This window comes from Ochotona princeps, chromosome 3, assembly GCF_030435755.1.
Source record: "Ochotona princeps isolate mOchPri1 chromosome 3, mOchPri1.hap1, whole genome shotgun sequence".
NCBI classification, from domain to species: domain Eukaryota; kingdom Metazoa; phylum Chordata; class Mammalia; order Lagomorpha; family Ochotonidae; genus Ochotona; species Ochotona princeps.
In genome coordinates, this window is record NC_080834.1 from 37286860 (window position 1) to 37301020 (window position 14161).

The following is a 14161-nucleotide window of genomic DNA, read 5'->3' on the forward strand; positions in this document are numbered from 1 at the left end:
AGGAGAATGGGTTCAGCGAGACTGCAGATCATGTGTCATAACACAAGAGAATGAGCCACCCCGCTGTGTCCTGGCTCAGCTTCCTGGGCCACAGGAGAATGAGCAGCAGGCTACCTTATGCGTAACTGACTCTGAACCCCGTGCCTTCCCCAGTACACCATGCTTTCTTGCACAAGTGTCCTCTCCATTTCTGAGGCAGACTGCCTGTTTTGTATTTTGAAAAGTTAAGAATTTAGTGTTTCAAACTAATGTCCCATAAATATTCATTTAACAGTTATATAATAAAAACAAACAAAAAAAGAGAAAGATTTACTTCTGGTTAATTGAATGTGTAAGTTGAAAAAAATAACTTCTAGGAATAAGTGTAAAGTGACATTCCTTTTACAAAAAGTGGAAAAGCATTTTCTGCTTCCTTCTGGCTTTCTTTTGTTGCTTTCTAGTTCAGACCACTTTGTAGGGAATAAATGAGAGGGTTTTAAATTGAGATGTGAAAATTACTACTTACTCCCAGAAACAGCTTTCATTCAACACGTCATTGCACTTCAGAATTCCATCAGATTCAGATTTCACGTGCAAGTGCAAAAATATGGCGCAGCAGTGAGTGTTTGCAGGTAAAAAATGTTCTGAGATTTTCCTGTTTAATGCAATATTTATTTCTGCAGAAAGGAAACTGTGTTGAACAGACTCCTCTGAGCAGATACTAGATGTGGTTTAGGGCAACTGCAGGTTCAGGCAGGGAACTTCCAGGTCTAATGCAGACCTGGGAGGTATATGTAATGCCCAATAAATTCATTAATAAATTAATAAATAAACATCTCGACAATACATTCCCTAAGGAACAGCACAAAACTGGCCAATCAAAGCAAGGTCACGAGCGTCACAGATGAACCAGGAACTTGAATATAAGTAAAACACAAACCTTTCTGTTCCAGTTTCAATGTATAAGAACTTTCATGCATATTTCCTCAGGGAGTCCAGAAGTTAAGCAATGGCTGCCTGGCACCTTGCTCTTTCCATTGCATTGACACAGGTTTGGGGGTGCTATAAAAATACTCCCAACTAGTTTGAGGTGTGATGTGTCAACAATAACAAAAATATACATAAATGATCATTTTGTATCTGTCAAACTTGTTTTTGGTTATTATTTTATGAGTGATGGATGTGAGAGTTTACATCTGAACTGCAAGAGGAGTAGCCATCCTGACATCATTCTCTTTGAAGCAAGAACCAAAGTTTCGTAGAATAGGATAGAAATATAAGGAGCACACCTCCTAACAGCGAGGGAATATTCCCTCCAAGTTTCTATGATCTAGTTCAATCTGGGCGGTCATTCCAATAATATTCCTATTTCAGAAGAAGTTACTGTCTACATGGCATTAACATAAATCTCCTGAAATTTGCTTTCTCTAAAAATCACGAGTCTTCTTAGTCATTAGTTCAGCAAACCTGTCCAGATAATTAGCACTAACTTTAGTGCCAAGAATACCTTAGCACTGCTGGGACAGCATGGGGGCCTGTGCACCGTTCCCCAGGTCAGGTACAGGGAACTGACTACATGAGCTCTAGATGAGGAAATCTGTAATGTGAATGCTAGTCCCTAAACTAATAATAAAATGCCAGCAACTCAATAGTCAATCGTAACAGTGGGAGTTATGCATGGGTCAGATCAGGAATGAGACTTGATGGTAAATTTTAAAAACTATATATTTGCTTCAGTTTTCAAAACTGTATCGAAAATGGTGAAAGTTAAGCAATTCCCCTAGTCCTCTACAGTTGAGTTATACAGAAAAAAATGGATATATTGAATTATGTATTACTAATTGAGTCAGGAAATAATTAATGAGCACTTGTTGCAAACACCATTCAACATCTTGACTTCAACATTCCCCAGACTATTTCGAAAGGACTTTGACAAATAAAATATCTTTCACTGCATTACGTTGAAAGCAACTATTCGCCATTGTCGATAATGGTAAATTGAGCAGTAGCCTGAGGCATTGAGGTGATAAAACAGGTAGGACTGAAATTTCAGGATTATTGGCAACTACACAGTTGATTTGTATCATAATTTCGTCTAGAACAAACGTGTCATTTAGCATTGTAACTTTGGTTCTAACTGAGTGAGACATAACAGCCTTTCTCAGAAATTCAGCAATTGCTCTAAATGCTCCTGTGAGGCAGGACCGTGTTGGGTGATGAAGACAACAGTCTGGGCTGATCCAAATGCCTGGGAATGACAACAGACAGATCACTTCAGCTGGCTGTCGCATACACTCACACAGCTCCACTCGCAAAGCCCACCTCAACCACTCACAAGATGTGAAAGCCAGGGAAATGTGCTAATTTTCTGAGAGGACTGATTTTTCCTCTGGAAAAACAGAAATATTAACAGGAACATGTTGGTAGTGAAGAGTAAAGATTCCTAGACAACACTAGCCAGGGCCTAAAGCAGTGTAGGTGTTCCTGACAATGTAAATATCCTCTTTAAAAGCTAAGTGAATGATTGTAGACCACTAAAAGCTACATATAAATACTTAGGTATTTTTGGTTGAAAACGGCAAGATGTGGGGAGAAACAGTTGAATTCTGAGCTCAGACAGGAAGTAGTAGACGAACTGTGATGTAAATTCACATAATCATAAAGCAACTGATGAGCACAGTACTAGAGAATGCTAAAGAATCCGGTCTCAGATCCTCCCTCTTGTAGCTTCATGGAATGGCGTCCTTCAAGAGGAAGTAGTGATGCCATCCGAACACCAGGGGGCACTCTAGGTTACTCAGTGAGAAGAAACTCTAGTAAACCAGGAAGATGAAAGGATGTCAGAGTGCCAAATGGTAGCACATTAACATTTTCTACATTTGCTATTGGTGCTTATTTTTAGAATCCATTGCCGCTTTATTTTTATCCAACTACTTTGACCTTCAAAAGTAAGTTACACTACAACAAAAACAATGCAGAACTCTTTCTAAATATTATTACATTAGATTTATTTTATTTATTTGAAAGGTGAAATAATAGCGACAGCCACAGAAGATCTCTTCCTTGTGAATTCACTCCCAAATGGCTGCCGTGTGGACAGTGCCAGGCCAGACCGAAGCCAGGAGTCTGAGACTGAACCCGGAATTGTTCTTCCTATTTTCAAGATATGACCAATAAGAGTAATCCAAGCATGTATGTCTATGTAATCATGTCATCTGCCTATCCAGGCATCATTCTGTTCCTGACAGCTTCGCCGTGCCAATAGCTTTCACCTCAGGACACGTAGGAAGTCTTTACTTTGCACTTTCCCAAAGTTTTCTCCTTGCCTTTCACTCCAGCAAACTGTATACAACAATGATTCAATCACCTACTGTAAGAATTTATGAAATCATATTTTTCACTTTTTCCACTTGATTCATCACTGTTTATTTAAACATACATATTCTGACAAGATGGGAGAAATACTACTTAGACAAAATGGATCACAATCCATGAGTATTGTGTAGAGTTCATGAAACATTCTTAAGCAAAGACTTAAAGCAAGAGAGACATGAATACGCAAAGAAAGTAACCTTCTAATAAAGGGAAAATAATGCAGCTTCAAGGGGATGGCATGTAATGTGGTTTGAACTTCCAGGATGTAAGTTTTGCTTGGGAAACACCGGTTAAAAAAAACAAAGACCAGATATGAGTTCAAACAGGTAGAAAACCATGATAACAGACTTGACTTTCATTCTTAGTAATGAAGATGCTTTTCCAAGTTTAACCAGAGCAATGGCATGATCTGACTTTATTTCAAAGTAAACTTGATTTCCTATAGAAAATTGATCCTAAAGAATAAGGACATAAATTAGGAAAGCAAACTGTGTTAGTGTAGAAAAAGTTGAAGATGGTTTGTCTCAGCCTGATAATGGGGGACGTGGTGAGAAACAATTTAATTTTTACTATATTTGAAGGCACAACTGATAGTTGCATTGATCAAATTTGAATGGTGAAATTAAAAAAATAAAAACAATACAGAAGACTAAAGCCATGGTTTAAGAGATATTAAACTCTGGGCCTGGTGTGATAGCCTAGCAGCTAAAAATCCTCATTATGCATGTGCCAGGATCCCATAGGGGCAACAGTTCTAATGCTGGCAGCCTTGCTTCCCATCCAGCTCCTTGGTTGTGGCCTGGGAGGGCAGACAAGCACAGCCCAAAGTGTGGGAGACCAGAAGAGCCTCCTAGCTCCCGGCTCTGGGTTGGTGCAGTTCCGGCCATTGTGGCCACTTGGGGAGTTACTCATTGGATGGAAGATCTAACTCCCTTTCTCTCCTCCTCTCTGTGTATCTGACTTTCCAATAAAAATAAAATATATTTTTAAATAAAAAGAGAGATATTCATCTCTGAGAGAGAATTGTCATTACGAAAAATATTAACAGTTTGAGTAGATATATTTAGAAGTGGATAAAGAAGCTGTGGTACATCTGCTCCATGGAATACTACTCAGCCATTAAAAGGAATGAAATTCTGTCATTTGCAACCAAATGGTCCCAATTAGAGACTATTATGCTCAGTGAAACAAGTCAAACCCGAAAGACAAATATTCTATGTTCTCTCTGATATAAGGCAATCTTCACACAAAATACAAGATCAATAGCCCTTTAAATAATGTTTTAGCTACATCTCAGGGGGGTTGATATTTTTTGTTTTTATTTTCACTCATTCAAAAAACAGATTTAGATTTTCTTATTAATTTCCTTACTGCCTCATAGGTCACACAATAGCATCATTTGCTTCAGGAAGGTCTTTGGTTTTCCTTTTCGTTTCTTCAGGGACACATTGGTCATTCAATAGCGTGTTATTTAGCTTCATGTTATTGTAAATTTTCATTTTTTCTCTCTTTTGTTGATTTTGTTTTATGGATTTTCATTTAAGGGAGTGTATAACAACTATGCATCTGAGACTATCACATCAGATATGAAGAGACAATGCAGTATGCATCTCTACTTGCAAATCAATGATGGACTCTCAATGAAACTTTTCAATGTATTTTGATAGTACAATGCTGGACTTTCTGCCATTGTCCATGCCTACAGTGACAGGATACATTTAACTAGTAGAATGATGGACTTATGACTGATTGTGAATGACTATACTACTACAATGACATGGGAGGAATTAGCAGGGGATGGGGATTTGGGTCGGGGATAAGGGAAATCCCAGAGCTTATGGAAATATATCATGGAATATTAAAATAAATAAATAATATATTTTTAAAAAAGGCTAAAAAGAAAACAGAAGGGTAGTAGATCAGATAAAGGTTTTTGTTTGTTCTGGACTGGCTTTAGTGCTTTTAGTTATGAATGGGAGAATAATAACTTATCCTGGTATCTGTGAATTTGCCTTGCATGGCAAAAGTTATTTTACATAGATGATAAAGTTGAGTCTATTCCAGGATAGATTATATAAATGTGTCAAGGTCATCAGATGCCAGAGGCCTTTAAAGGATGGAGAATGGTCAGAAAAGATTTTGTAGAAGTGTGTATGTGTATGCCTCTGTGTGTGTGTGTGTGTGTGAGAGAGAGAGAGAGAGAGAGAGAGAGAGAGAGAGAGAGAGAAGAAGAAGAAGAAGAAGAAGAAGAAGAGGAGAGAGAAATGATGGATTGAAAACCCTGCATTAATTAATACAGAGATTGAAGAACAACAACTTTCTAACCCAGTAGGGAGCTGTGTTAGAAACAGAGTAGCCAGGAAAATCAGGAATGTATTATTGGATGGCTATTATACTGCACAATGCTTGTCTGTCTTTACTATCACAAAAACACTTAGAGTTAGGCAACGGTGTTAGTAGAGGAAATGACAAAATGTTAAAAGTTAAAATATTGAGAGGGTAAGAGAAAGTGGTCCAGGATCCTTAAGAGTCTGTCACGTGGAGCACACCATAATCCCTGATTAGTTTCTTTGGTTTCCATGGCCTATTGTTAACTATGGTCCAACATTTTAAAATAAGAAATGCCAGAATAAACTTTCCATAAATTTTTATGAGTTCAATGGTCTGAGTAGTGTGATGAAACTTGCCCCATCCCATTCCATTCTTCCCAGGATGTGGACCATCCTCAAACCTTTGTCCAGTAAATCCTCACTGTATACACTACCTGCCCCCAAGTAAATTATACTCTTTCTCAGTTTCAACCATCTACTGCAGTTTTTGGACTGTATCTTCACAGGTAAGGGGAGAATACTTAACATATATGGTGCTTGTATAATATCATGGAGTAAAATACAAATCTAGAAGTTTTAGCGAAATAGGAGTGATATCGGAGTTTGCATTGATAAGGAACAAGAAGATTCCTTTTTGCTGTTGAGCTAGATATCAAGTTGAGCAAGACGTTGGGACAGTGAAATGGCTATAGGTAATTCCATGTCCTTTGGAAAAGGGCAAATAGCCAGGTTTGCTTTGGATTAGGAAGGAAAGGGAGCATTCTGGAAAGAGGCTAGAAGACATGATTACACAGGGGCCGAGTGTGGCAGCCTAGTAACTAAAGTCCTCACCTTGCACACTCCGGGATCCCATATGAAGGCTGATTCTCTTCCTGGCAGCCCTGCTTCCCTTCCAGCTCCCTGGCTGTGGCCTGGGCAAGCAGTAGACGATGACCCAAAGCCTTGGGAACCTGCACACATGTGAGAGACCTGGAAGACGCTCCTGGCTTCAGATAGGCTCAGCTCCAGCCGTTGCAGCCGCTTGGGGAGTGAGTCATCAGACGGAACATCTTCCATTCTGTCTCTTCACATCTCTGTATATCTGACTTTCCAATAAAAATAAAATAAATCTTTAAAAAAAGATTAGACAGTGACATTTGGGTCTAAAGAAAAAAAAGTTTGACATTATGCACATGTGAGATTGAACTGACCTCCTTCATCGGAAAACATGAACATCCCAATGGTGTTATGATACAATTTATGAACGTTCTCATTAGTATCATAAATTATGCATCTGTCCTTCTTAGCACAAGGACAATGAAATTGATTACTTTTCTACAGAATTGTGGGCATGGTGGAGCCTGGCTGTTTTTAAAGGAATAAGAAAGAAATAAGCGAATGGTTCTCACCCCACGTTTGCCACTGTAGACAAGAAATGTTTATACAATTCTAATTCAAAATAACTGTCCAATATGCAGAAAAGTGCCATGAGGTATGTGTAGTTGCAGTCTGTTTAAAGGCCTGCTATATCTCAAAATTAAGCCTAGCAGTTACTGGGCAATTGACGAAGCTTGAGTAAACTGTGACTTGTGCATCTATTTCTGTGACAGAAATGCGCAGTTACATCCAGACACCTACTTGAACATCTTTCTGAGAGCACCGATGCTGTTCAGAGAAATGTCTCTTGTAAAAAAAAAAAACTGTTTTCTTTATTGGATGTCCTTGACCAGCAGGGTGTAATTGTAATATAAGACTCAAATGGGAATCTTCTAGGTCAGACTTCGCAGAAAATTTTTGTTGATTTTGTTTTGTTTTGTTTTGCTTTGTTCAGGAATTTTGTTTTAACCCATTTGCATGGAAGTGGTTCAACTGCTCTGAGACCTTGGGATAATATATCGTACATTCTTGATTACTAGGGATAAGAAGCTAGACCAAGTCCCCATGCTCAAGGACTTATTAGGCCATCTGCATCAGCCCTGAGTTGCCAAATTCTACACTCTGAAGAAACAGAAAAATAAGCATCTTACTTTTGTAAATAGAACATCTTAAATGTGTATTATGTGATGCTATTTTATGAAACAGATAGCGAAGTAATTTCCTCTAGCAAGTAACTTAAAATATATTTTGCTTTATCCTTTCCTGTAAGAAAAAAAATGCATACAAGAATAGGGTACATAAATTATAAGTGTGCACATTTATACAATGAAATATGATATCATCATTATAACTATGATGAGCCAGGCAAGCATAGAGTGTTATAAAATGTTACATCTACTTAGCATCTTACTTTTGCATGGAATTTTTAAAAAGTAGTTAGTAAAACAACATGCTTACTATGGCTTCACCAGATTTATTTTATTTCTCCCAGATCTGCCTGAGGTGAGTTATGTCACACTAAAAACCAGACTTGGACTGTGTTCTGAGAACCAGTGTAGGAGAAGACCGAAAAGACGCAAACCTACTCAAACTCTGGGGTAGTGGATACATCATATATTAGAAAGTAGCACACTTCTCCGATTTTCAGAAGTCCCATGGAGTCAACTTAAAAGGAAGTTTAACTCCCCCTTTTCTATTGCTTATTTATTGATGTGCCCTCAGCCCCCATGATACAACTGTTAGAAGAAAGCAGGCAAGGGGGGAATACAGCAACAAGGTTTCACCCAAGATTTTTGGAAGATTGATTCTGAATACAAGTTGGGTAGATACTTTCCAATTTATTAAACAATGCTTAATAATTTTTGGGGGGGAACAGCATTTTAGTATTCAGAACCTGGGGCCGATTATTGCTGCTGTTGTTGAATACACTGATGTTTCAGCCAGAAATGCTTGCATCATCTAGTTTCAAAATTCATATGTGATATTCTCCGGGCGAAATTATGTTTTCATAGTTTTTAAAAATGCTCTTTAGTTGGTAGCTATTTAATAAGAAGAAAATTAGGTAAAACTAGCTGAAACCAAAGACTCTACCCACGATCAGCTTCGTGAATAACGAGCACTCCTCTGGGTAGACATCTGCTTCATATCAGCTAAGCTTCCTGTGTGATGCTGAGTGAAGATCGCAGAAGCCTCTCCTACACACGCAACTCATACGTGCTTGGGAAGTTTGCATGGCTTATGGACAGCCTATCATGTGATTTGGACAAAACTTAGGATTAACACTGGTCAGTATTTGTATGTATTTTCCCTAAATCACCAGCTAATAAGGTAGTCAGCTAAGAGATGTATTGTTTCTGCACTGGATTTTTTTTTTTTTATTTATGGCTGGCAACTTGGAAATCATTTTTAGGAAATACTGTACTCTAGAGGTCACCGCTTGATCAAATTTTGAAGCTTTTTCACTTGTGTCAGTGAAAACTTGACATTTTAGAGCCTTAGAAATGATTACCTCAAGTTAAGCACAAGAGAAAGAACATTTTTTTTTAACTTATCAAGGAGTTGCATCTAAAATATTAACTCTGGTGAAACACTTTGTGATCAGTAAGTTTCAGGCTGTAAGTACTTTTTTTGATGTAATTTTTCACATTTCCTTAATACTATGAGAAAGTACACCTGATTTATGTGACGTCCTTTTATTTGCCAGACATAACACTGACTTGCCTGGGGGAATCATGCCCACCTGCTGTTTTGAAAGAATAACACTTACATTAACTTGACAATAAAGCCTACTCTGACAGAAGACATAATTTATTCCCAAACCATACCTATAAATACATGTGACAGGCACATGGTCCTTGGAAACAGTATTTCATATGTCTTAGAAATAATAACAAGAAATTAAATATCTGATTTCTATTGAACCCACCGCCATGTTTATATTGATTTAGTTACACAATAACAAGAGTTTAACATTTTTTAAAATTGAAATATTGTGGCAAGAGACAGTGTTAAATGGGTGAGAGATGATCTTAGGAGGCAGGCATTGCAATGCAACAGATTAAATTGACACAAGATGCAGGCACCGGTCTCCCAAGGATTAACTCCACAGCTTAGCTTGTTTCTCAGAGCATAACAGGATTGGTAATTTTGGCCTGATACATCTAGCCACTGGCTTAACCGCAAGTTCCTGCTTCCTATTTGTCAAGTTATCTGCCAGGGGATTGGATAAAACTCAAGGGATTTAGGGTGGCCACTAGAGGATTGGATAAACACTGGGAGGAACTGAAAGGATTTAGGGTTGCCACTACTGGGAGGAACTGAAGGGATTTAGGGTGGCCACTACTGGGAGGAGCTAAGCAGAGTATAAAAGAAAGTCTGGAGTTGCAATAAAAATCAATCTATCATCGATCGGCATTCGGTGTACTGCGTGTTGCCTTGTCTTGTCTCTCTGCGTTGTCTGCGTTGCAACCCTAGTCCCTCCGCTCGGCTCGGATTACGAGGCGACGAGGGCGTTCACAACATCTGGAGGTTCCCACCGAGATTGAGAAAGAGAGGATACGACGAAGGGTCGTCCCAAGAGTCTGGCCAGCTGATTCAGGTAAGTGGGACGTATTGTAAGTCTCTCCTAAACTGGTAGGAGAGGGAGGTTTATTTTGAAATATAGTCAGGTTTTAGATTTATTTTGAAGTATAGTTAGGTCTTGGTGTTTAATTTATCCGTTGAAAAGGACGATAAAATGGGTTCTGCCTTCTCACGGGATAAATTGGCCACCGAGCTTGAAGAACTTCTACGTCAACTGGGGATGCCAGTTAAATTTAAAATGATTAGAAATTTTGTTAAAGCCATTCAATCTAGCAGTCCTTGGTTTATTGTTTCAGGCAACTTCAATATTCCCGATTGGGAACAGGTTAAGGCCAATTTACAATCCTGTTTACAAAAAGACCCAGATAATTTCCCCATTGTTAACTTTTCTTTGTGGCGCTTAGTCCGTGATTCATTATTTACTGATAAAGTGAAAGTTGAGAGACAGTTAAGAGAAGTACAGACTACTTTTGAAGCAATCCAGGGGTGGGAAGTTCTACGGTCCTTGGAAGCCTGGAACGAGGCGGCCTCGAGTGAAACCACCCCGAGTGAGACCTCTTCTTTAGAGGAGAGTGAGGTCTCTTCTTTAGAGGAGAGTGAAGCCTCTTTTTCAGATGAGAACGAGGCCTCTTCCTCGGAAGAGAGTGAGGACAAACGAGATGAGGAGGCTTTCTTAAAGCGGAAAATTAAGGATAAGGAGAAGGTTTTCTTAAAGAAGAAAATTAAGGATAAAGAGAAGGTTTTCTTAAAGCGGGAAATTAGGGACATTAAAAGAAAGTTAAAGAAAGCAGGAATACCACCATATGCCCCTAATTTTGTGACCCCTACGGCTCCTCCTGAGGAGGAAACCGCAGGCCATTCACCCAATAATTACCCCACGCGGCCATGGAGTGACGGCCTCACTGATCAGCCTGTGGGTGGGGTTCGATGCTTCCCTGTAATAGAGGTCCCAGTTCGAGGAAGTCCCCCTCGCCGGGAGCATCACCTTCAATTTAAAGACCTCAAAAATGTAAAGCAGGCTGTTAAAGATTATGGTGCCCAGGCACCCTTTACTCTTGCACTCATAGAATCCTTTTCGAGTTTGAATCTTACTCCTAGTGATTGGATGCAATTGTGCCGCTCTGCTCTCGATGGTGGTGACTTTCTCCTATGGAAAGGGGATTTTCAAGATAGGTGCAGATTTTTTGCTGAGCAGAACGCGGCTGGGGGACACGCAGATCGAAGCCTTGAAATGCTTACTGGCACTGGACCTTTTGAGGGCATCCAACAACAAGTTAATTATGACCTAGGAGTTTATGCACAGATAGCAAATGCAGCCCTTGGAGCCTGGAAGGCCTTACCTAATGCTAATACAGGAGACCAGCTTTCCAAGGTCTTGCAAGGCCCTACAGAACCTTTTCAAGAATTTGTGGACCGTATTATGCAGGTTGCTACTAAGATCTTTGGTAACGTGGAACCAGCAATGCCAGTAATTAAGCATATAGCCTTTGAGAATGCTAATAAATATTGTCAGGATGCTCTCAGGTTCCACAGAGATAAGTCCCTGCATGATTATCTCAAAATCTGCAGACATATTGACTCCACCCATGCCCTTGGGCAAGTGATAGCAGCCGCTGTTCAACACCCTCAGCCCCACCCTAGGGCGCCTCCCAAAACCTGTTTCAGATGTGGACAGCCTGGACATTTTAAAAAACAGTGCCCCAAAATTCTGCGACAAGGAAGATCACCCCCACAATCCTTGCAGGCCCCAGATCTTTGTCCAAGATGCCATAAAGGCTATCATTGGAGCAGTGATTGTAGGTCCAGATATGATGCCCAAGGCAATCCCCTATCGGGAAACGGGGTCAGGGGCCCGCTCCGGGCCCCCCAACCTCAGGTGTACGGAGCCCAGCAGACACCTGTAACTTCCGGAACAGCGCAGACTCCTTCCAGAGTCCCTCTCCCACGGCGAGGAGCACAGATATTTCAACCCTCCTCAGAGCAACACCAGGTAGCGCAGGACTGGACCTCTGTGCCACCTCTGGAGAGGTATTGACCCCGCTCCTGGGACCCCAACGGATAAAAACAGGAGTCAGGGGCCCCTTACCTAAGAATACCTTGGGCCTGATCCTAGGAAGAAGTAGTGCTACTATGCATGGAATCAGAGTACTCCCAGGAGTGATAGATGAGGATACTCCAGCAGAAATAGAGGTCATGGCAGAATCAGCCAAAGGCACTATAATCATTCCACCTGGAGCTAGATTTGCCCAGCTGATCTTGATCCCCAAGGTTCCAACTGACAACCCCATTCTTAAGAGAGATAGACAAGGAGGACTTGGACATTCTGGCCCCTTGGCATGTTGGGTCTCCGACATGCAAACCCGACCCACCTTACAGTTAGAGATAGAAGGGAGAAAATTCACAGGTTTACTTGATACCGGAGCTGATAGTACAGTTATATCCCAGGCACAGTGGCCAAGTTCCTGGCCATTAGAGGCCACCCCAACCGTTCTCCAAGGGATAGGAACTTCTCAGCCACAGAAAAGTGCCAGGTTGTTAAGGTGGAAGGATCAAGAAGGGCATTCAGGAGTTTTCCAGCCGTATGTCTTACCACATATTCCTATCAATCTGTGGGGACGAGATTTGTTGAGTGCCATGAATGTTGTATTGACCTCTCAGCCTGTGCCAAATATGCTTAATAGACAGGGATACTTTCCTGGAAAAGGTTTGGGCAGACATCTTCAAGGTGACCCCCAACCAGTCTGTGACAGGGTTAAAAATTAGAGGCTGCAATTGAATTGGTAAAGGAACAGCTTGAGAGAAATTAAAAGAAGCCCATTGTTTACAGGCCTTTGCCTATATTTTAATATAACTCACAAAACAGGCATTCCTTATAATCCTCAGGGTCAAGCCATTGTCGAACGTGCCCTGGAAAGTTCAGCTTGCTCAGCTGACCCTTCAACTCCTGTGTGTCTGTGAAGTCAGTTTAAAGATAACTGGGGAATGCTCATCTTTCATTCGCCTTTTATGTAGCTCCTACAGAGCGCCATTGGCTTCGCCCTGCTAATGAGAATAAAGGCCAAGTAAAATGGAAAGATCTGGCCACAAATAAATGGCGAGGACCAGATCCAGTACTAACGTGGGGGCGAGGCTCTGTTTGTGTTTTTCCCCAGGATGAAGAAACACCTAGATGGGTTCCCGAGAGACTTACACGACAAATCTCCTTGGCTCCAACTCAACATGATCCCACTCCTAATGATGTTCTTGCAGGATAGGAGACCTTGCAGCAGTGGTGCAACTTCCTGGTATCCTGCCCATGGGAAACGCAGATCTCCAGCTGCTCCCCGATTTACCATCATATATGTGTTACCCTGTGAAATGGCATTTAACTGGCAGCATGGATGTTTTAGGAACAAAGCGGAATCTTGGCCATGAGGCTGATGGTCGTAGCCATGATTGCAGTACTGTTTAGTCTTCTTTGCCGCCTATGCAGGCAACAAGCCTGGGAGCAGGTCATTATTTGACAAACCATGATGGTTTTGGCTGTGGAAAACCCTAACGCTCAAGTTTGGTGAACTTGGTGTGATGGGCAGCCAGAGACGGGTAAGATCTGGCAGCGCTGATGACCAACCTAAGACAGGGATTCCCCAGGTGGGGCTCCCCATGACGGGTAAGGCGTCAACTGACTGCTGGACAACCTAAGACAGGCGTCCATTAAAAAAACAAAAAAAGGGGGACATGCAGGCACCGGTCTCCCAAGGATTAACTCCACAGCTTAGCTTGTTTCTCAGAGCATAACAGGATTGGTAATTTTGGCCTGATACATCTAGCCACTGGCTTAACCGCAAGTTCCTGCTTCCTATTTGTCAAGTTATCTGCCAGGGGATTGGATAAAACTCAAGGGATTTAGGGTGGCCACTAGAGGATTGGATAAACACTGGGAGGAACTGAAAGGATTTAGGGTTGCCACTACTGGGAGGAACTGAAGGGATTTAGGGTGGCCACTACTGGGAGGAGCTAAGCAGAGTATAAAAGAAAGTCTGGAGTTGCAATAAAAATCA